Source organism: Gossypium hirsutum, chromosome A04, assembly GCF_007990345.1.
Source record: "Gossypium hirsutum isolate 1008001.06 chromosome A04, Gossypium_hirsutum_v2.1, whole genome shotgun sequence".
Taxonomy (NCBI): Eukaryota; Viridiplantae; Streptophyta; class Magnoliopsida; order Malvales; family Malvaceae; genus Gossypium; species Gossypium hirsutum.
This window is the reverse complement of record NC_053427.1, coordinates 53,330,549-53,353,153: the sequence shown is the minus strand read 5'-3', so window position 1 is coordinate 53,353,153 and position 22,605 is coordinate 53,330,549.

Sequence of the window (22,605 nt, the reverse complement as noted above, 5' to 3'; positions counted from 1 at the left end):
CTTAGCCGAAATTGCACTCACAAGCCTCCCCATTTGGCTATAACTCCTTTCAATTTCAAATTCCCAGAAAATCTCCAAGATTTTCTCCCATTCTCCCTCCATAATCTTCTCCCAACAATTCATGACCAGTTCAAACTTCCACACAGTAGAGTTCGAACCCTCTTCAAACTCTTACCGACCCCATGTAGCAAAATTAACATCTCTTGCCTTCCAAGGGATTCGAACCTCAGCCTTCACAGTTGCCAAATCACGCCACAAGCCACCAAGCCACACGACTCTTTGTGCTAGCATACATCCACGTTTATTTAAATGGCTTAGGTGCCAGTTTCTAGGTTCTTTAAAGAGAAAAACAAAGATTTAGAAAAAGCCAAAACTTGAACTCAGGACTTACCTAACACCCCCAAACACACCCAAATCACTCAACAACCACACCAAGCATGCAATTTGTGTTAGACCAAACAAACTTACAGGCCCTAAATTTTTGGGGCGTTACAACTCTACCCCCTTAAAGAAATTTCGGCCTCAAAATTTACCTGGTCAGAATAAATGAGGCTACTGATGTCGCATCGCCTCTTCTGGTTCCCACGTGGCCTCTTCTGCTCCGTGATTGTGCCACAGCACTTTGACCTGTGGAACCAATTTCTTCCTCAAAACTTTAACATCACGCTCCAATATTTGTACTCATTCCTCCTCAATAGATAAATCTAGCCTAACTTCAATTTCCTCAACTGGCAGGACGTACAAGGGATCAGAATGGTACCACCTAAGCATTGAAATGTGGAACACGTCATGAATTCTATCCAGTTCTAGAGGCAACTCAAGTTGATACGCGACCTGTCCTATACGCTTAAGTATCCAGTAAGGCCCAATAAATCTAGGGCTAAGCTTGCCCTTCTGCCCAAACCTCAAAATTTTCTTCCACGGCGACACTTTAAGAAAGACATAATCCCCCACAGTGTACTCGATCTTTTTACGCTTTAAGTTTGCATAAGACTTCTGCCTATCAGACACTTCCTTTAACCGGTCTCAAATCAGCTTTACCTTGTCCTCTGTGTCAGCAATTAGTTCTGGCCTCATAATTTGCCGCTCACCCAGTTCAGTCCAACAAGTAGGAGTATGGCACCTATGACCGTATAATGCTTCAGACGGTGCCATTCGAATACTGGACTGGTAGCTGTTGTTGTACGTAAACTCTGCCAACAGAAAATAATCCTCCCAACTGCCCCTGAAATTAATTACACAACTCTTAACATGTCCAATATCTGAATCACCCTTTTAGACTGCCCATCCGTCTGAGGGTGGAACGCAGTACTGAAATCCAGTCATGTACCCAAAGCCTCGTGTAGCTTCTTCCAGAACCGATATGTGAACCTTGGACCTCTGTTAGATATGATAGAAACTAGTACACCATGCAGTTTTACAATCTCAGCCACATACAACTTAGCTGACTTCTGTAACGAGTAGTCAGTGTAAACCGGTATAAAATGAGCAGACTTAGTTAATCAGTCCACAACCACCCAAATCAAATCATTTTTAGTAGGCATCAAGGGTAGCCCACTCACAAAATCCATAGTTACCCTCTCCCACTTCCAGAGTGGAATTTTAACTTGCTGCAATAACCTAGAAGATAGTTGATGCTCAGCCGTAACTTGCTGACACGTTAGACACTTACTCACATAATCAGTAACTTCTCGTTTCAACCTTGGCTACCAATACAACTCACGAAGGTCCCGGTATAACTTGTTCCCGCTAGGCTGCATAGTATATGCACTACCATGCGCCTCTCGTAGAATAGACTGCCTCAGATCAGAATCTTTCGGTATACACACTCTTCCACGGAAACATAATACTCCTTCCCCATTCAGTCCAAAATCCGAAGTCTCACCATTTTCCACTTGTTGAAAACAAGAAACTAGCGACTCATCCAGTAACTGTTTCTCCTTAATTCGATTAGTCCAAGTTGGTCTCACTTGCTGTTCAGCTAACAAGCTACCATCATCGAATAGGCAGAGACGAGCAAACATTGCTCTTAAATCCGACACAACTCTACGGTTCAGTGCATCAACTACAACATTAGCTTTACTAGGGTGGTATTCAATTGAACAATCATAATCCTTAAGCAACTCAATCCGCCTTCGTTGCCTAAGGTTCAACTCCTTCTGTGTAAGGAGGTACTTAAGGCTTTTATGGTCCTTATTAATAATCGTCCTTTCACAATATAGGTAATGCCTCCAAATATTTAGTGCAAAAACCACCGTAGCTAACTCCAAATCATGAGTAGGATAATTCACCTCGTGAGCTTTAAGCTGACGAGACACTTAAGCAACCACATTTCCTTATTGCATCAACACACAACCCAATCCAAAGTGTGACGCATCACTGTAAACAGTAAATCCCTTCCCAAACTCTGGCTGTATCAAAACAGGGGCCTCAGTTAGAATTTTTTTCAGTTACTCAAAACTCTCTTGCTGCTTAACAGTCCACACAAACGAGACCCCTTTACGCAGTAACTTAGTCAGAGGTACAGCAATCAGTGAAAACCCTTCCACAAAATGTCTATAATACCCAGCCAAACCTAGAAAACTTCGAATCTCAGAAACAGTCTTTGGTGGTTTCCAATCCAATACGGCTTCAATTTTGCAAGGATCAACCCTGATCCCCTCGGCAGAAACCATGTGACCCAAAAATGTCACCTCCCGCAGCCAGAACTCACACTTGCTAAATTTTGCGTACAACTGCTTCTCCCTTAGAATTTGCAGAACAACTCGAAGATGTACATCATAATCCTCATCAGTTCTAGAATACACCAAAATATCATCTATGAACACCACCATGAACCGATCCAGATAAGGTTGAAATACTTAGTTCATCACGTCCATGAAAGTAGCTAGTGCATTCGTTAACCCAAATGGCATTACTAGGAACTCGTAGTGGCCATAACGAGTCCTAAAAGTTGTCTTATACACATCAGCTTCTTCAACCTTTAGCTGATGGTACCCAGATCGATGATCTATTTTAGAGAACGCTACAACTCTCCGCAACTGATCAAACAGATCATCTATCCTCGGTAAAGGGCACTTGTTCTTGATGGTCAGTTTATTCAGTTCACGGTAATCAATGTACATGTGCATGGATCCATCCTTCTTCTTCACAAACAATACTGGTGCTCCCCATGGGGACACACTCGGTCGAATAAATCCTCGATCTAATAGCTCTTGAATTTGAGCCTTTAACTCCACCAGCTCCTTCAGTGCCATCCTATATGGGGTGATACACACTGGAGCCGTTCCAGGTAGGAGCTCAATACCAAGTTCAACCTTACGGTCTAGAGGCAACCCAGGAAGCTCTTCAGGAAAAACATCTAAAAACTCCTTAACAGTCCTGACATCCTCAACAAAAGAACTTTTAGTCTCAAAATTACTAACGTATGCCAGGAATGCCTCATAACCCTTGCGAACCAGTTTCTCGGCCCTTAATGCCTCATAACCCTTGCGAACCAGTTTCTCGGCCCTTAACGTTGAAATCACATTAGACAAATAATCTCCTCACTCCCCTATCACAACCACATCCTCCTCCTCTGAAGTCTTCAACACCAACCGCTTAGCAACACAATCCACCTTCGCACAATGTTTCACTAGCCAATCTATACCCAAAATAATATCAAATTCCCTAAACGGCGATTCCATCAAATCCGCCGGAAAAACCACCCCTTGAACCTCTAAGGGCACATCCTTGAATAACTTATTCACTTTAACCGATTGACCCAGTGGACTCAACACCGTCATTTCACTAACAGTATTTTCAAACTGAATACCCAGCGTCTCAGACACAGTGCATACAACATACGAGTGCGTAGATCCAATATCATTTAGGGCAATGTATGGTAAATTATAAATCAAGAACATACCAGTAAAGAAGTCAGAGGCATTACCATCCTCTCGGCGAGGAGCGGCATAAACCAAGGCTGGTTGTCTTGCCTCAATGTTATCCATGCCTCTGCCTAGTGCTCCACGACCTCATCCGAACCCATTTCCACCCCTGGCCTGACCACGGCCTCTCGGTGGCTGTTAACCACCTCTCACAAGCTGAACATCACCCTATTCTGTAGCTTGCATCCCAGTAAGCCCTTGAGTATAGTTCTTAACCTGTTGATCCTTCGATCCAAATCTAAAGCATGCCCCCGTTCACTTCCAGCACTCACCTTGGTGAGCTTTCCCACAATCAGCGCAAGGTTACGGTCTTGCAGCAACAGCAGGAACTCCAGCTCGAACTGGCCCATCAAACTTGGCCTTCTTAAAAGGCCTACCTGAAGAAACCGAGGATCCAAAATCCCTCTTACTTCTGCCCCTATCTTTTTCATGATTTTGGCGCTTAAAGCGCTTCACCTCCTCAGCAATTTTCGCTTTCTCAACTAGGACAGCAAAATCTCGCTCCCTCTGTAAAGCTATCGGCACTCGCAACTCATCCCGGAGCCCATCCTCGAACTACACACAGCGTTCATACTCAGTTGCAACTATCCTACGAGCATACCAACTCAGTCGCAAAAACTCTGCCTCGTATCCTGCCACAATCTTATTTCCTTGAGTCAAGCTCAGAAATTCCTTCCTTCGGGCGTCCACATAACTTGCACCCACATACTTCACTGAAAAGGCTGCTTTGAAGAAATCACATGTCAGACGGTCAGCCTGCGTAACTTCCCTCACAGTGAACCACCATTGATAAGCCTCATCTCGCAATAAAGACACTGCCCCTTTTAACTTCTGTTCTCCAGTACAGTCAAGGTCATCCATTATCCACTCCGTAGCCTCTAACCAATATTCCGCCACATTCGGGGCTACACCAAACACACCCCTAAAGATTTTTGCCCCATTAGATCGGAGTCGCTCAGATATTGACCCCCAGCCCACTGATCCCATACTCGCTCCAGCAACCCTTTCAAGAACCCACAACATTGCCTGAGACAAAGCATCCTCCCCAACCACTCAATCATAAGACCCTGTCTCAGTTACCGGTGAAGCTAGTGTCACCCTAGTAGCCATATGACCCAATGCTCAAGACCCAGCTCTAGCACTTTCTCGACCTCTACCACAGCCTCGTGTACCCCTTCCACGAGTACCTCTAGTGCTCATATCGAAATACGCTTTATCTGGATTTAGAAGTTTTATGCTATCAGTTTTTAGTTCCAGTAATCATTAACAGATAGTTTATGATAAACAGTAATTAGAGTTTTGTTTCTGTAGATCGAGATCTCACTACCATTGTCAGTCTTCTACGGTCTCAGTTTATCCTAACTAGAAAGTTCCATTATAGTACTACTATCTCTAATAGTTTCTCAACATAACATCACAATTTACAGCAGTAAATATTGGCAGAGAACTTACAGATTTCGCTCCGGAGACTCGGTGTGCCACACTTCAAGTAACATCATTTCAAAAACAAGTCAAATTCCATTGAAATCTTTTTTTCCAAAACCAAATTTTAGAAAAACCTTTTCAGAATCCCCAATTTTGAAAGAAATAAAAATTTTCTGCCATCCATTCCACAGCTAAGTTTTGCAACTTGACTCTGATACCACTAAATGTAACACCCCAAACCTGGCCTAGACGTTATGACCGGATTTGACGTGCTACATCAAATGCCTTAAAGACCTTGAGCCTTATGGTGATAACCCGGTCGTTGAAAAGGCCTGTATAACTTTTAATGCCCGAGTATACTTAGTGATTCATGTTATTTAAACGTGTTTAGTTTATCAAAACGTTTGTTATTACTGATTCTATTATCCGACTAAAAACCTCAATTTTTATCTAGTTTGAAAACTTACGGATTAAAAGTGCAGGTTTATCTTAGAAAACGTTATTATTTTGAAAACCCGATGCTCCTTCTCTAATAGTTTAAAGATATGAAATCAAAGCCCAATAAAAGTTAAAAATTCCCCAAATGGCCTTATTATATAATAAACCCAAATGCAAAATATCTAAAAAATAGTTATGAAAAAGTCAAACAATCCGTGGTCATGTGGCCACCTCTGAGTCCCTCGTGGCTCCAAATCGTCTGAGGCTGGGGATTACTTACACAATTAAACAGAAGGGTGAGTTTACTAAAACTCAGTGTGTAATCCCCTACCAGTCAACCAGTAATCAATACATACAGTATGGTTCGGGCCTGAGCCCTATTCAGTAATAGTGCAGTCTAGGCCTAAGCCCTATATAGTAACAAAGTGGGCAATTGCCTATATCAATAGTACAGCACAAATATGCAACCCATCCCAATCCAACCATCTCATCTCCCGTACCAATCATCTCACCATGTGGGGATTAAATCGACCCACCCAGCCAACACACCAATATCGCAGCGAGGCTGCTAAAAGTAATGCAGCAGAGCTACTAATAATAATAAATATGGTGTAGCCACTAATGTCAATACGTGGCAAAGCCACTAGAACGGTAAAACGTGGAAAAGTCACTAGTACAGTACTTCCTCCGAATCAGAATCCCAACCCCAATGCAGAATTTCATGACATAATATTACGTGTATGCAAAGTTTCACACTCAGATACAATCATACATATAACATTCATCTGTCCATGAGGGATAAAATAGTAATTTTTACCCCTCAGGGGTATTTCAGTCATATATAGATTTTAGGGTTTTGGTAAAAATAACGACCCTTTAAATGGTCCACAGTCGTCTCAAATGACTCAGATAACCTATATGGCCCAAATGGTGTAATGGGCCCAAAGCCCATTACTCGGCCTAAATGGGCCCATACGCATGTGTGACCCAGACAGCCCATTTCCAGTCACGACTATGTGGCCTCTATAATCTATTACATTATTTTTCACTTACCGTAGCCTTTATCCATGTGGAGTCTACGAGCCCATTAGGCCCGTTCGGCCCAACAAGGCCCATAACGACCTCAGTCCATGAAAATGCACGTAGTGGCCTTTACAGTCTAACACCCATGACATGTGGGCTCGATTATTCCCCACGAGCGATCGCACACTCGTGAGGCCTCAACTGCCAGAGTTTCAGCTTTTTGGCTCTTCGACTTTTGCCGATTAAAATAGCCTTGGTGTGAATACACACCTGTGTTCATTGTTTGACAGTGGTATAAGGTAGGGTGTATGATTACACACCTTTTTGGAGAGGGAAACGGCAACCACCACGTGCCCAACCTAAATCCCAAAACAACGATCCAAAGTTAGCTTTCAATTAGTAGAATTAACCACTCTCCTAATATCTCTTAATTCTCATCATAATATACCGCTTACCTTGATAGTACGAGTAGGGTTCAAATCACCCTTAAACCACGATCACTCACCTATAGGCAACAATTTGCATTAAATTCCACTTGTTACACAACCTTAAACATAATCCACTTAACCATATAAACTTCTTACCGAAACAAAGACTAAGAGGGGAGAGTAGTAATATTCAGCCTATCACAACAAAAACCACGATCGAGCACACAATGCCACGAACGCACCCTTTAACAGTAAGCGATAAAAAGAAAGGGATTAGAGGAAAACTAATATAGCAAGAGGAAGAGAAGTGGCAAAACTCAATTACCTTGATCAAGCAGAGGAAGGTTCGGCTAGGCAAAAGAGTATTCGGTTAGCACAAAGAAAAGCCCAAATGAGCCGAAAGGGAGAGGAGACGAGAGGGATTCGGCCAAGATTTCAAGAAGGAAAACGCAGTTAAGAGTAAGAGGGAGAATAGAGAAAGATTAGGAGATATTCAACCAAGCTAAAAATAGGTGAGGGGAGAGGTGAAGTTCGGCCAAAGAAGAAAGTAACCAAGAGAAAAGAATAAAATGGATATTAGAGGAAAGGAGAATTCGGTCAAAGATTTAGAAGAAAAGGGAGGAGCAAGTTATACCATTCGGCACAAGGTGAAATCAAAAGAAAGAAATAAAAACAAGAAAATTTTGCTTAAATCTCGAAAGGCACGAAAAGAAAATGGCACAAGAGAGAACTGTACCAAAATGTAAAAAAAAGAGTAAACCCGAAATGAAGAGAAGGGATTCAGCACCTACAATTCGACACCTACACTTACCCACCAATTGTAACACCCCGAACCCAAGACTGTCGCCGGACTCGAACACGAGGTGTTAACAGACTTCAAACCACTTATTTGACATTTCCCAGACAAGCTGCCAATCTGCGTACTAGTCGCTTTAAAAATCATATCTTGAGTTCTGAAACTCGAAATCCAGTTCCGTAAATTTTCTCTGGGACTAGACTCATATACCTATATGGTAGAATTTTTTTAGAATTTTTGGTCGGGCTAATTAGTACAGTTTATTAGTTAAATTCTCCCCTATTACAGGGTGCGACTACACTGACCTTCATGCATTACGATTTGGATAACTCCATGCACAGAGATTCAATACTGATGCCGTTTGTTTCTGTAGAAACTAGACTCAGAGAGGAATCTATACATATATGGCATGACTCCTAATTATCTCTGGTTAATTTATAATGAATTTCCAAAGTCGGAACAGGGAACCCAGAAACCGTTCTGGCCCTGTCTCACGAGAACCTGAATATCTCTTAACATACTGTCCATATGATCGTTTCATTACTTCTATATGAAAATAGACTCATCAAGCTTCGATTACATAATTTATTCACTATTTAATTCCATTCCTACTAATTTTTGTAATTTTTCAATCCCACGTCACTGCTGCTGTCAGCATCTGTTACTGAAGCAACTATGCCCATTTCGTGATTTCTCATTGATCTAACTAGTAATTCATCATACATATCACAAAATTATAATCATGACTAGCCATACCAAAGGCTAATCATTGTCAAACATCTCCCTACTACACTATTGCCATATCATGAATCTTAACACCAAAATTAATCAGCCATGACATATGGCATAAAAATCGAATTACCAAGACTTACGACCTAACGTTATAAAACCAAATCCAACCGAACATTTATGCCATTTTCGCATGGCTAAAAGTTTACATACCAAAGTTCAAACACAACATAATAGCCTATACATGCCGAAATGTTCTCCTAAGCCGACTAAGAAGAAAGTACCAAAACTTGCTAGCTGCTGTGATGACTTCGATGACGGCCCGACCACGCGAAGGAAACGAATCCAAGAAGCCTAAAATAGGTGACAAGGAAAACACCGAGTGAGTATATAACTCAGTAAGTCATAAGCAATGCACTACCATCCATTAATAATATTATCATAAGAGGAAACAAAATGGAACGAGGCTAGTTACTCCATCCACACCGAACCATACCATAGTTCCTTAGGCCTATCGGTTCCATCTCATACCAAGTCATGCATTCACATTCCATATACTAATCGATAGGATATTTGAGGCAATTTCATACATCATTTTATTTTCGTTACAATCATACAACTCGACGGCCTTTCACCTATTCCACGATAAATCTTACATACGTACTTCAAGTATAATTGTCACATAGGTTCAAAACTTACCAAGTTCAACTCCAAATATAAACGTAGCGCCTATTAGCCATGAACTCAAGGTACTTACCTTTTTCCGCTGTCCAAAATCGACTCGGTAATGTCGCATCCTTAACGTAAATAATTTATAGAAAATATATATATAGTGGGTTCGCACACATAGTGCTTAATCATCAACCACGCACACTTAGTGCCATGTACTTTAAACTCGCACACTTAGTGCCATGCATTTCAAGTTCGCACACCTAGTGCCAATCTCACAACCGTAAACACTTATTGCCCGCACACTTAGTGCCGAAAACCAACCACTCTATAGGCTTCACTTCCTTTTTACATTCGACAAATTTCATCTCTACATACATATACATTTGTATACATTTCATCTCATTAAACACAATTGTATAGGTATTACGATCATTTAAATCAATACTAAAGATATGCTTAATGACTTACCTTGTGTTAGGTAAAATAGTTCCAAGTCGGCTACTCGATGACCTTCGATTTTCCCTTGTTGGATGCCTCTCCTTTAGAGTCTTGAGCTTAAACAAATAAATTAACTCATTTAACCGCTTTGCTACATATATTGGTATCCACATTTTAATGATTTTATGACATACGAAACGACATGGTAAAATTTTCATCTTGCTACTTTATGTTCTTAGCTATTCGGCTAATAACCTCATGCAATTACCATACTATCAATAATCTAATCACACATGCATATGCATACTTGGACATTCGGTAATCACCTTTGCTAATTTTAAACTCAACATCACATAAGCTCCCAAGTGATGGCCGAATGCTTCATTTGTTACCCAACTAACCATTCAACAACCTCAACCTCATTACCACCCTTTTATGCCTAATTATCTAAGTCAAGATAAGATCATCAACATGCTTAACTATAGCCGAATGTGCAACATTAATCTATCATTTCCATTTCATTTAACACTTAACATTTACCACATATCGATTCACCAAACTCTCCATCTATTCATGCTCTCATAATCGGTCACCCATACCCATACTAACCATATAACTAATTAATCCTAGGGTTAAACACAAGTGCAATATTGAAGCACCATGGCCGAACCTTCATGAAGTTGCTAAGACCCCTCATTTCTACTCCTCACACACTCTCACATCCAAACTTTTTTATTAAACACTCAAGCTCAATCATCTTCATGCCTCATCACCACAACATCAAAACACCAACCGAGAAAGACAACACCCATGGCCGAATATCATCTCCATCACATAGCAAGATTTAGACCATGGGCTAGGTAGAACTCAAACTAACAACTAAAACATGCATGCATCTCATGGAACATCATCAAACATACCTTAACCTAGTTACATGCATGGCCGAATCTCTTCAACCTTTCTTCTTCCTTCCTCCTTCAAATTTTAGGCCAAGGTGTTAAAGGATGAACACCCTTTCTTTTTTTTTTTCTTTTCTTTGTCTAGTTACGGTAAATGGAGGGGGGGATGGATGAGACAACTTTGTTTTCATCACCCCTCCCTTTTCATTACTTAATTACTAACCCTTTATTTATTCTTTCTAACATAACACACTAAGCCAACATGTTCCCAACATGTTTCCACCCATAGCATGGCATGCCACTAGCTCAAATTTTGGGTAATTTGACATGCAAACCCATCATTTTCATAACATGCATTAATAGGCCACTTCACATTTGCCTAGCACATTTCTAAATTTTCTCACATAAGTCCTATTTAATAAAATTCACTTACAATTAACAAAATTCAAACATGAAATTTTCACACATGCATATATACATATAATAAGCATCAAATATGATGGCTAATTATTAGTATGACTCGGTTTTGTGGTCCCGAAACCACTTCCTGGCTAGGGTCAATTTTGGGCTGTCACACCAATTGCCGAAAATGCACTATCAAAATCCCCTTGGCCGAAATTGCACTCACAAGCCCCCCATTCGGCTATAACTCCTTTCAATTTCAAATTCCCAGAAGATCTCCAAGATTTTCTCCCATTTTCCCTCCATAATCTTCTCCCAACAATTCATGACCAGTTCAAACTTCCACACAGTAGAGTTTGAACCCTCTTTAAACTCTTGCAGACCCCAAGTAGTAAAATTAACATCCCTTGCCTTCCAAGGGATTCGAACCCCAACCTTCACAGTTGCCAAATCACGCCACAAGCCACCAAGCCACAAGACTCTTTGTGCTAGCATACATCCACATTTATTTAAACGGCCTAGGTGCCAGTGTCAGGTTCTTTAAAGAGAAAAACAAAAATTTAGCAAAAGCCAAAACTTGAACCCAGGACTTCCCTGACACCCCCTAACACACCTAAATCAATCAACCACCACACCAAGCATGCAATTTGTGTTAGACCAAACAAGCTTACAGACCCTAAATTTTTGGGGCGTTACAACTCAAGCATAGATACAAATAATATAATAAATATCAAAATAAAGAATTTCATCATATCCAAATGAGCAAAAATTGAGCATGCATGGCTATATGAATGCAATATTTTCAAAAAAAACATAATGCAGATTTTTCCAAAAAATTTCCTACACAACTCCGTTACACACTAATTAGAGTTTCCCAGAACTCGTCCATCCAAATTACACCAACAGATAATTATGGACAATGCCACCAGAAATTATGCAGATAAACTGCCAAAATAGATATATGTGGTCAAGCCAACATATTTGCAATCAAGCTGCTAGAACAGATATGTGGTTAAACCACTAGATAGTGTAGATCATTAAACTACATCTGTAAAAGATCATCCCAATCCCATGCAATGTGACATGGCATGCAAATACAAATTCAGAACGAAAATCATGTAGAACATGCAGTCTTATAATAATAAAAAAATCAATTAATGTGGGATTCCATGCTTTACAGATAAATATGTTAAACCACTAGATAATGTATGTAACACCCCTAGTTTGTATCTGTCACCGGATTAGGATTATGAGGCATTACTAATCAACAGTTCAATTCCAGACATTTGTGTGTGTATATATATATTCGTTCAAGTCAAATTCATTTATATTTGAAAATAAAATCAATTTTCAAAACAAGTAATGACTTATATCTTGCATATACGAGTCGCAACTAAACTCCACTTATTACTTATTGTATTAAAGTATTTGCATGCACAATATTAACTAACACCCACAAGGTCAAACATACTTCTAATACTAGTTATGTGGTTATTCATATGGTAACCAAATCATATACACATTTAAAATTTAGTAAGCCATAAAACGTATATAAACCACCACATATGCAACTTAAATAATAGGAAAAATAAACTTGCATGCTTTATTCTTTAATGCAAAGTGAATCAACTATTGGATTTCTTAACTATCAATCTTTAATACCATTCACAATTTAACTTTAAGAGAAAATCCTTAGAATCCATGTCAAATCATGCAACCATATTATATATTTTAATAAATAATCACAAATAAATGTTTAATACATTACACCATAGCCGAACAGGCTAACATATACTTGTACATAATATGCAATCAGCACTAAGGTAGCGGTCACATTTAGTATTAAACACATGGTAGAACAATTGACCATTTATTCACAAGACACATACAATATTCATCACTTAACCGATTCAAGTATATAACACCTAACATATATAATATAAAAGCAACCTGCACATTTAATAAAATCAACCATACGTATATTTACATATATATATATATGTAACATCTATAATATAATCATTGTATGCCCAAGTAAAGTATAAGTAAATTTTCAACTCAATTAAGGAGATCGAATATTTCATATACACATATCCTAGTATATACGTTGCTGGTTATTAATTTATTACAAGCATATGACATAATTGTTACCTAGCAAACACATGACAAACCCTAGCAAAAATATCATCCTTTATAAACATATGACCGAACCACAAGTATTTTTAAAGACCACAACATGTAATATAATTATCAAAAGGTTTGAACAATAACTCAACCCCAAATGGATTTCCACCTAAGACATAAAGTCATTATCATTGCACAAAATACTTACCACCTACCAAACCATGACCAAGCATTATAGCTGTAACACCCCTAACATGTATCCGTTACTGAATTAGGGTTATGAGGCATTATTGTATAAAACACAGTTCAGCACACTCATTCCTCACCTTTCATACACCAAGAATTAATAAACATTTAAAACTTCTCAATTTCAAATATCCACAATCACTTATTATAAATTCGAATACATGGGTCATAATTCTAATTCAAAAATAATCAAACCTTACTGAACATATATCGCAAATAAGCACATTTCAAAAATTCCAACTAATTTAGTACGAATATATATCAAAACCCAACTGATTATGTTCCATAATTACTAAATTCGAACCAAACTTGTATATATCAAAGACATGTAAACATGCTTAATACTTTCAATATTCAGTTCCTTATATCCATCATATTAATGCCATTTTCATAATTAAAATCATATTCCATTATATAACATTACACTTCATACTTCAAATATTTGCCAATTTCTATCTCATTAATCGTATATCAAACATATCATTTGATAACTTCTGCAAAAGTTCATAATAAAACCAATTGAATCATATTACATGAATTATTATCCAATCACATATGAAACTTAAATACATTATAACATGGCCGAACATACTAATGATGCATATATATACAAGTGCGCAATTCATCCTAAATATAAAAGCCATACTTAGCACTTGAACACAAATAACACTCCAGCGTGCATCTAATTCATACTATATTAATATACCTAAACTTCATATTTTTATCCTATTAGCTAACCCAAAACATACCTAATCATTACCATCATTAACCATTTGAACCCATACCAATACAATCAACCAAAACAATCATAAAACATATTTATTACTTACCACTTAGTAACCGAACCTGTTAAGTTAATATACTATTATCCACCACTCTAATTATACCACATTTCATATTTACAAAATGAGCTAACTATTAAAACAACTACCAAAACCAAACTCATTAAACATTTTAATTAAGAACATGTAAAACCAAACTTAAGCATAATAAGCAAGTCATTTTTGCATGGCTTTAAATACATACTCATTAAAAATAATTAACTCCAAGACTAGCCTATACATGCCACATAACCGAGTCTCAAAATATTATTCACTGAAATGATAACAGGATAGTGTGATGTCGTCTCCATCGACTTCCAACTCGAGCAAATCTCCGAAAATCTATAAACATAAGAAAAAGAAAACACAGAGTAAGCTTTTAAGCTTGGTAAGCTCGTATCTTAATAAACTTAACATAACAAATACTTTCATTACAATACCGTAAACATAATATGCTATCTCACACAACCTTTCTAAATTCCATAACATGTTCTCATATCAAATTATCATCATTCAATATTATACTTACTCGCTTAACCAACTTTAACTTTCTCAAACTTATTCAATTAAATTTGCATACATCAACCCTTTCACACTTTCATATAACCAAATGAACACATTATGGGAAATAACACATTTAATTATATATCTTTCTCATATCAATCTCATATGATCATTTATAATCAAATTCACTTTTCATTCATATATAATCTGAAAAATTTCACATATGCAACTTTACAAATCACATCTTATTCATTCATTTAAGTTTCATTGGCACATAGTCATATTTCATTTCCTCATACATCACAATACATTCTTTGCACATATACTTACCTTATTTTCAAATAGGTAATCAATTATCACATACCTAATCGTTTTAGCTCATTTAAAGTATTCAACTACCATATCAGCAATAAATCTTTTAGGCATAAACTTATAATAATTCACCGGCATAAAGCCTTCTAGGCCTAAGCCTGTATCTCACACCGGCACAAGGCCTACTAGACTCAAAGTCTGATTTTACACACCGGCAATAAGCCTGCTAGGCATAAGCCCAATTTAATTCACCAAAACAGGGCTTGCTAGGCTCAAAGCCCAAATATCACGATTATAAAATTGTCTCATAAACAATTCATATAATATAGCATGTATACCTATTCACTTTGCTCGATTTAATCATTCAATCACAATTTATAATTGCCTTTTGAATCATTTGATATTTTGCACACTAAGTGTCATTCTCAATATCTCGCACACTAAGTGTCATTCTCAATATTTCATACACTGAGTGCCATATTTGATTGCCCCGCACACTAAGTGCCACATTTAGTCGATATGTCGTCAGACATTAAAATATTCACGTATATACAATTTATACGATATTAAAGCATTAGAAGCATAAATTTAACAATGCTTATTGCATACGAACTTACTTGGCTAAATTGTAGAGATACCAAAGTTCAGGGGCATTTTGGTAATTTTCCCATTTTTCTCGATTTTTCACCCAGTCTTGATCTAAATTAATAATTTCATTCAATATATTAATTTAGAGAGTAAAACACTTCATTTCATACAATTTGGTCATTTTTTTCATTTGTACAAAATTGCCCATAAAGTTTTACTTTTATTTGTTTTAGTCTCTGAGTTCAAAACATGCAAGTTAACCATTTTTAACCATAATTAAGCTTAGCCGAATGTTCATGGTATCAAATCAGTCCATAATTCACTTTATGGTAAAATTACAGTTTTGCCCCTAATATTTCAACTTCTTTACAATTTAGTCCCTATATCATAAAAATGCAAATTGATGAAATTGAGTAAAATTCTACTATAGCCGAATATCACTAGTTTCTCTAGCAGCCCACACATTTCATTTATTTGACATTTTAACCACAAAGTTTTCACATTTATCAATTTAGCCCTTAATTGTCAATTTCACAAAAATTCACTTAACAAAAAGTGTTTAATTATCAACAAGGACTCATATTCTTCCATTAAAATTCAAAGCCCTATTATACTCATCAATGGTAAATATCAAACTATTCAACGATTTTGCATAATAGCCCCCTCATTAGATAGATTAAGCAACAACGATCTCGAAAATATAAAAATAATTAAAAACGGGACTAGAAATGCCTACCATGCATTAGCCGAAAGTTGGAAGCTTCTCCCATGGCTTCTCAAGCCTTCATATTCGGCTGGTAAAAAGAGAATGAAAAAGATGACACCTTGATTCTTTTATTTTATTCATTTTATTATTATTTTTAACCAATTTACAATATTAACCTTTATACACTTTATTTATTACACCAAATGCCAAGCCATCATATCCCACTATCTCTTTAATGGGCTAATTACCAAATAAGGACTTCCACTTTAAATTTCTATAGTTATTTAATACATTTAGCTTATAGAACACAACTTTTGTACTTTACGCGATTTAGTCCTTTTTGCTTAATTAACTATCGAAACGATAAAATTTTTCAACGAAAATTTAATACCATCTTATTGCCACTACGTAAATATTTATAAAAATATTTACGACTCGATTTATAGAAACAAGGTCCCGATACCTCATTTTCTAAACCCACTTGACATTAGGGTCATACCACTTGAACTTAATAAATCGCTTATAAAACAAAAATCACAATATCAAAAACATTTTTAAAATCACAATTAACTCATAAATATTAAATATAATATTTACAAACCTACTCGTCGGATTTGGTGGCCCCAAAACCACTGTTCTGATTAACCCTAAAAACGGGTTGTTACAATGGCATATATCAAGCCAAAATCATGGACAGCAAAACTAAGCACATATAAAACTGAAACTAAATATAAGTAACAAGCCATTTTCGCGTGGCCTTAGTTACATAGCTAAAATCAACATTTCAAAAATATATTCCAACCTATACATGCCATAATTTAAGATTAGCTAATAAGATACCAAAACAGTATATAGTGTGATGAACTTGGCTAACGATCTCCCGAGCTTGTAGCTTGGTTCCAAAATCTATAAAATAAAGAAGCAAATACACGAGTAAGCTAACATAGCTTAGTAAAACAAATAGAAAATTCCAAGATTTAATCATTCCTTTCAAGCTAAGCCGAATGTTATAAACTAAACAAAGTTTAACTTCGAATTTACAAGACAAATAAATGGTAGCATTATCATGCATATTTTTACTTAACTGAATGCTATCACAACCACAATAGCCAAATGTGAAACCGACTTTCTAAGTTATAATATCACTATACACTTAAATACATATAGATACTTATTCGCATAAACACAAGAATTCAACTAACAATATCATGTACATTTGTATACAATAGTACTTTACTTAAACCGAATGCTTATATAATCAAGATTAACAAACATTATTTAACCTTCAAGGCCGGATGATCAATAGGTACCTAATTCACATGTTCATAATATAATCCCATGTACCTATGTTAAATCATTTGACCGAATACACATAAATGCACATACACAAAATTATCACTTATTCAATAATGTACAATAGACCGAATATACTTACCTTATTTTTATTACTAACGAAACTAACTCATACCTAGCCATTTAACTCGTATTACACAATCCATACATGATTACCTTTGCTCGATGAACCATTCGGAATTGGATAGGACACTCGCATAATCACATAATCCGTACAATGCCAACGTCCCAGATGTGGTCTTACATGTACCACATATCGATGCCACTGTCCCAGACAGGGTCTTACTCGTAAACACATATCAGAATCACAAATCGATGCCATGGACTTACTCGCACACATATATCAGAATCCTATGTCATGACATATGTATCCTAGCTATTCCTAAGGTTCATATGGGGCTTTCGGACGTCGTATCTCGGTCGAATCGAACTCGAAAATATCATAGCCAAATTTAACATATTCGGCAATAGCATAATTCAATTATAACATTTCATAACAGCATATAATTATAACATTAAACTAACGATAAACACGTCTATTTGCTTATAAACTTACCTTGGACGTCGTAAAATGGGACGGGCTGCTAGTCGACAACTTTCGTTTTTCCCTGATCCAAATCCGTTTTCTTTGGTTCTTGATCTAAACATATTCAAATTAAGCTCATTCAAACATATTTTCATTCAATTTAGTCCAAAAACACATAGATAGGTAAATTACCATTTTACCCTAACATTTACAATTTTTTTACAATTTAGTCCCTATTACACAAAACACAAAATACACAAAAATTCACAACACTCATGTTGGGCCGATTAGTACCCATGCTCATACAAATCCCTATATTTTATCAATTTCACATTTTAATCCCCCAAATTATTATTTTTTGCTATTAAGTCCTAATTACTCAAAATCATCAAAAACTCCAATACAAAATATGTTAATCTAAAACATATATTCCATTTTTCATCATCAAATAACAAAAATCACAAGCTATTAACAATGGCACAACTCAAAATATTCATCAAAATAAAAAATTAAAGCATGGGTCTTGAAGGTTACTAAGCAACGGTCTCAAAAACGTAGAAATTATCAAAAACCGAGCTAGATACATACCTTGATTAAGCTTGAATATGGTCGAACCTAGGTTTCTTTTCTTTTCTTTGGTTATTTTGATATTCAGAAATGAGGAAATATGAACACATTATGTTTTGTCTTATTATTTTATGATATATCTTATATTATAACATTTTATTTCATAAGTTACTATTTTAACCTTAATTTAAACTATTTATAACTCACCTCCTCTTTACTGAATGTGTCCATGCAAAATTTCAAAGGTTTATTTGCATTACAAGTACCTTCACTAATAAAGACAACAACAATTAGGCACTTTCACATTTAACCACTAAAATTTTATTTTACACGATTAAGTCCTTTTATTTAATCGGACACCTAAACGACGAAATTAAATAACGAAAATTTCACATATATAAATTCACACAAAATAAACACAGAAAATATTTTTTAAATATTTTTCTGACTCGAATTCATGGTCCCGAAACAACCGTTCCGGTTAGGGTCTAAATCGGGTTGTTACAGTGTAGATCATTAAACTACATCCTTAAAAGATCATCCTAATCCTATGCAATGTGACATGGCATGCAAATACAAAATCAGAATGAAAATCATGTGGAACATGCAGTCTTATAATAAACAAAAATCAATTAATGTGGGATTCCATACTTTACAGATCAAATGTGTCAAATATTAACAATAACAAATCAATTTTGACATAATGTCACATGCATATTCATATAGCATATTCATATATAGTCAAAATAGCATACTCAGATGTCTCGTGCTCATATATGAACATAGCAGAACAAAAACGTGCCGATGATGAGTACGAATTTACAGATTAGATATGTCATTTTCAAAAACTTAACATATTTTTTTAGAAATTATACTTACAACACTAACATACCCACCAATCTTAATTGGTTACTTCATAATTATTTTTCAAATGTAAAAAGATCATTATTCTCGAACCTACAGCCCACATCATAACCCAAACAAGTTTACCCAGGATGGGCCCACATGCCCGTGTGGCCCACATGCCTAGACACATAGCCTACCACACACCTGTGTGGCCCACACAGCTAGATACACAGCTAACATGCCTGTGTGGCTCACACGACCAACCATATGCCCATGTGGCATACAAGCATGTGACATTGACTGGGCTAATTGATTTTGCATAGTTTTTACGAGTTTTAAAGTTTGGGTCACACACTTGATTAATGCGAAATCGAAATACTATTGTAAATCCACAGCTTCTACATTTCAGATCTGGGGTTAATAGTCTGATTTAATCTTAAACACATTTTGATAATTCAAAGTCAATTTATTTCTAATTTCATCTAACAAATTTTATTTACTCTAACCTTAAAGCAACTAATCAAATATCTCAATTACAAGTATTTTTTATTGAGATGAACATCTTTAAAATTAAACTAACATGAGAAATATACATGAATTCAAATTAAATTAATTGTAAACAAATTTTATTCAAACCTCAATTAATAAGGACTATACTAATCGCAACATTTAAACTAATATCAAATGTTAAGTTCCTAAATTAATTTATTTAAATTATTTCTGAAATTGATTGAAGTAAAATTCAATTAATCTAAGCCACTTTTCATCAATAACTTAACACATAATTGAAAACTTTGCATTCACCGTGTGACTGAATAAAAAAAAGAACATGAACAGCCAAGCAAACTAGAATAAAAGAAGATCTATATACTTTTTGCTACCTTTGAAAATATAGAGTTTCTTTCTTCACACGTTGAACTATTTGAACGCCAATAAATTGATAGCAATATGACAAGAAAAATAGCAGCACAACACAGTAGTAATTGCAACAAAATCTCAATCAAGTCAGCATAAATAGAAGGGGCCCTAACAGAAAATTTTTTGGACAAGAAAGGTAAAGACGTTGAATGGCAGGAGCAAGGTCTAAGAAACAAGTGACAGTCTTGAGGACATTAAAGTTTGAGTTGACAAATTGAAGAAAAAGATGAATCGATGGCAACAAAAATTTTGGCAGTTCAAAGATTGGATAGTCAAAAGAACAGAGAACTGATAATGTGAAAATACACAAAAAAAATAATGAGGAGGAAGAGAGAACAGGGAAAACGACAGGAGAAAATTCTATAGCAAAAGTGGAAAAGAAAAGAAAATCAAAGAATGGAGAAAGAGTGGGAAAAGGGAACGAAAAATTGGGAGAATTTTTAGGAAAATATTTCTAAATTAAAATAAAAAACATAATATCCCAAAAACCCAAATTAACTACCAACCCTATCTAACTAACCAGAGTTTGAATTAACCGAAATACCAGCAACATGGGTGGCACAAACAATCAAAAAAAAAATTCATTCAAGCACAACAAGATTTGAACTCAAGACTTATGGATAAGCTAAGGCCTTATCACTAAATTAGCAGACTCATTCTTGCTAAAAACTCACAAAAAATAACAGATAATCTAGATGTAACAAGCTAGATATAGGAACAAAAATACTTAAAATTTAAGGAAAATGAATCAAACATAGAACCTTAAGCATACATCCAGAACACTTAACCACTAAAATAAATTAATTTACTTTACATGATTTCTGCAACCTTAATTCAAAAATAGGATGTGACCACTCTTAGTTTATTAACTCAATATCTACTAACCCCGTTTTTGGGATGTGACAAGTTCCTAGAGAGGTGATGAGTTCAATAGAATGGGAAAGCTAACTCAAGTGGTACCAACTTGAACTCATGTCTCATTTAAGGCATGGTTCAAACCCTATTGATTGTAAACTTTTTAGTTTCTTTGTTGGTTCATTTGTTCAGGAATCTAGCAAGGCGCTTTCAATTTATTGAACTCGTCCCCTTTTCAGATTGCCTCTTCAAGCACTTAGTAAAGTTGAAAGACAAAAACCTTCAACAAGAACAATAATAAGCTTGTTGAGGAAGTTGTCAGCTTTGAACTCACAATATTTTACCAAATTCTCCCAAAAAATTGGAATTTTTTCAACAGGATACAATGCCAAATTTTGGCATGCGGTTCACGTTTAGACTGCGTTTCTCATTGCTTATGAAAAGCACTTTTGGGGTCAAAAGCATTTTTAAAGTCATAAGCAATGTTAAAAAAATTAACTTTTGGGGTCAAAAGTGGTTTTTAAAAGCACTTTTTTGGCCAGCCGCATAAGCACTTTTTATCAACTTTTGACTTTTACCAACAGCACTTTCGGTCAAAAAAAAATTTTATCCTCATTTAACACACCCCAACTCAACCCCCAACCATTATTTTTAATTTTTATCGTGTAAACTATTGTATAGACTCATTCTTTTAAGATGCAACTATCATTATTTTTTCATAACACATTTAGCTATAGTAGAAGACTTTCCCTGTTACATATTTTGTGCTTATTCTTTGGAATAAAATTTGTATTTTATGTATCAAAATATTAATAATATTAAGTAATTCTAATATTATGATGCAATGCCTAGAGCTACTCATAGCCCCACCTCAACCCTTAAAATAGGAGAATAATATGTTTTAGAGCACTTAAACCCATAACCTATTGCATTGGCAACAATGCCAATGCCAATCGAGCTAAGACCCAATCAACAAGAATTATTACATTTTAATTTTATAAACATTTGATAAGATATTTGGATTTAGATTTGACCAAAAAAATTTGGCTTAAGGAAATTT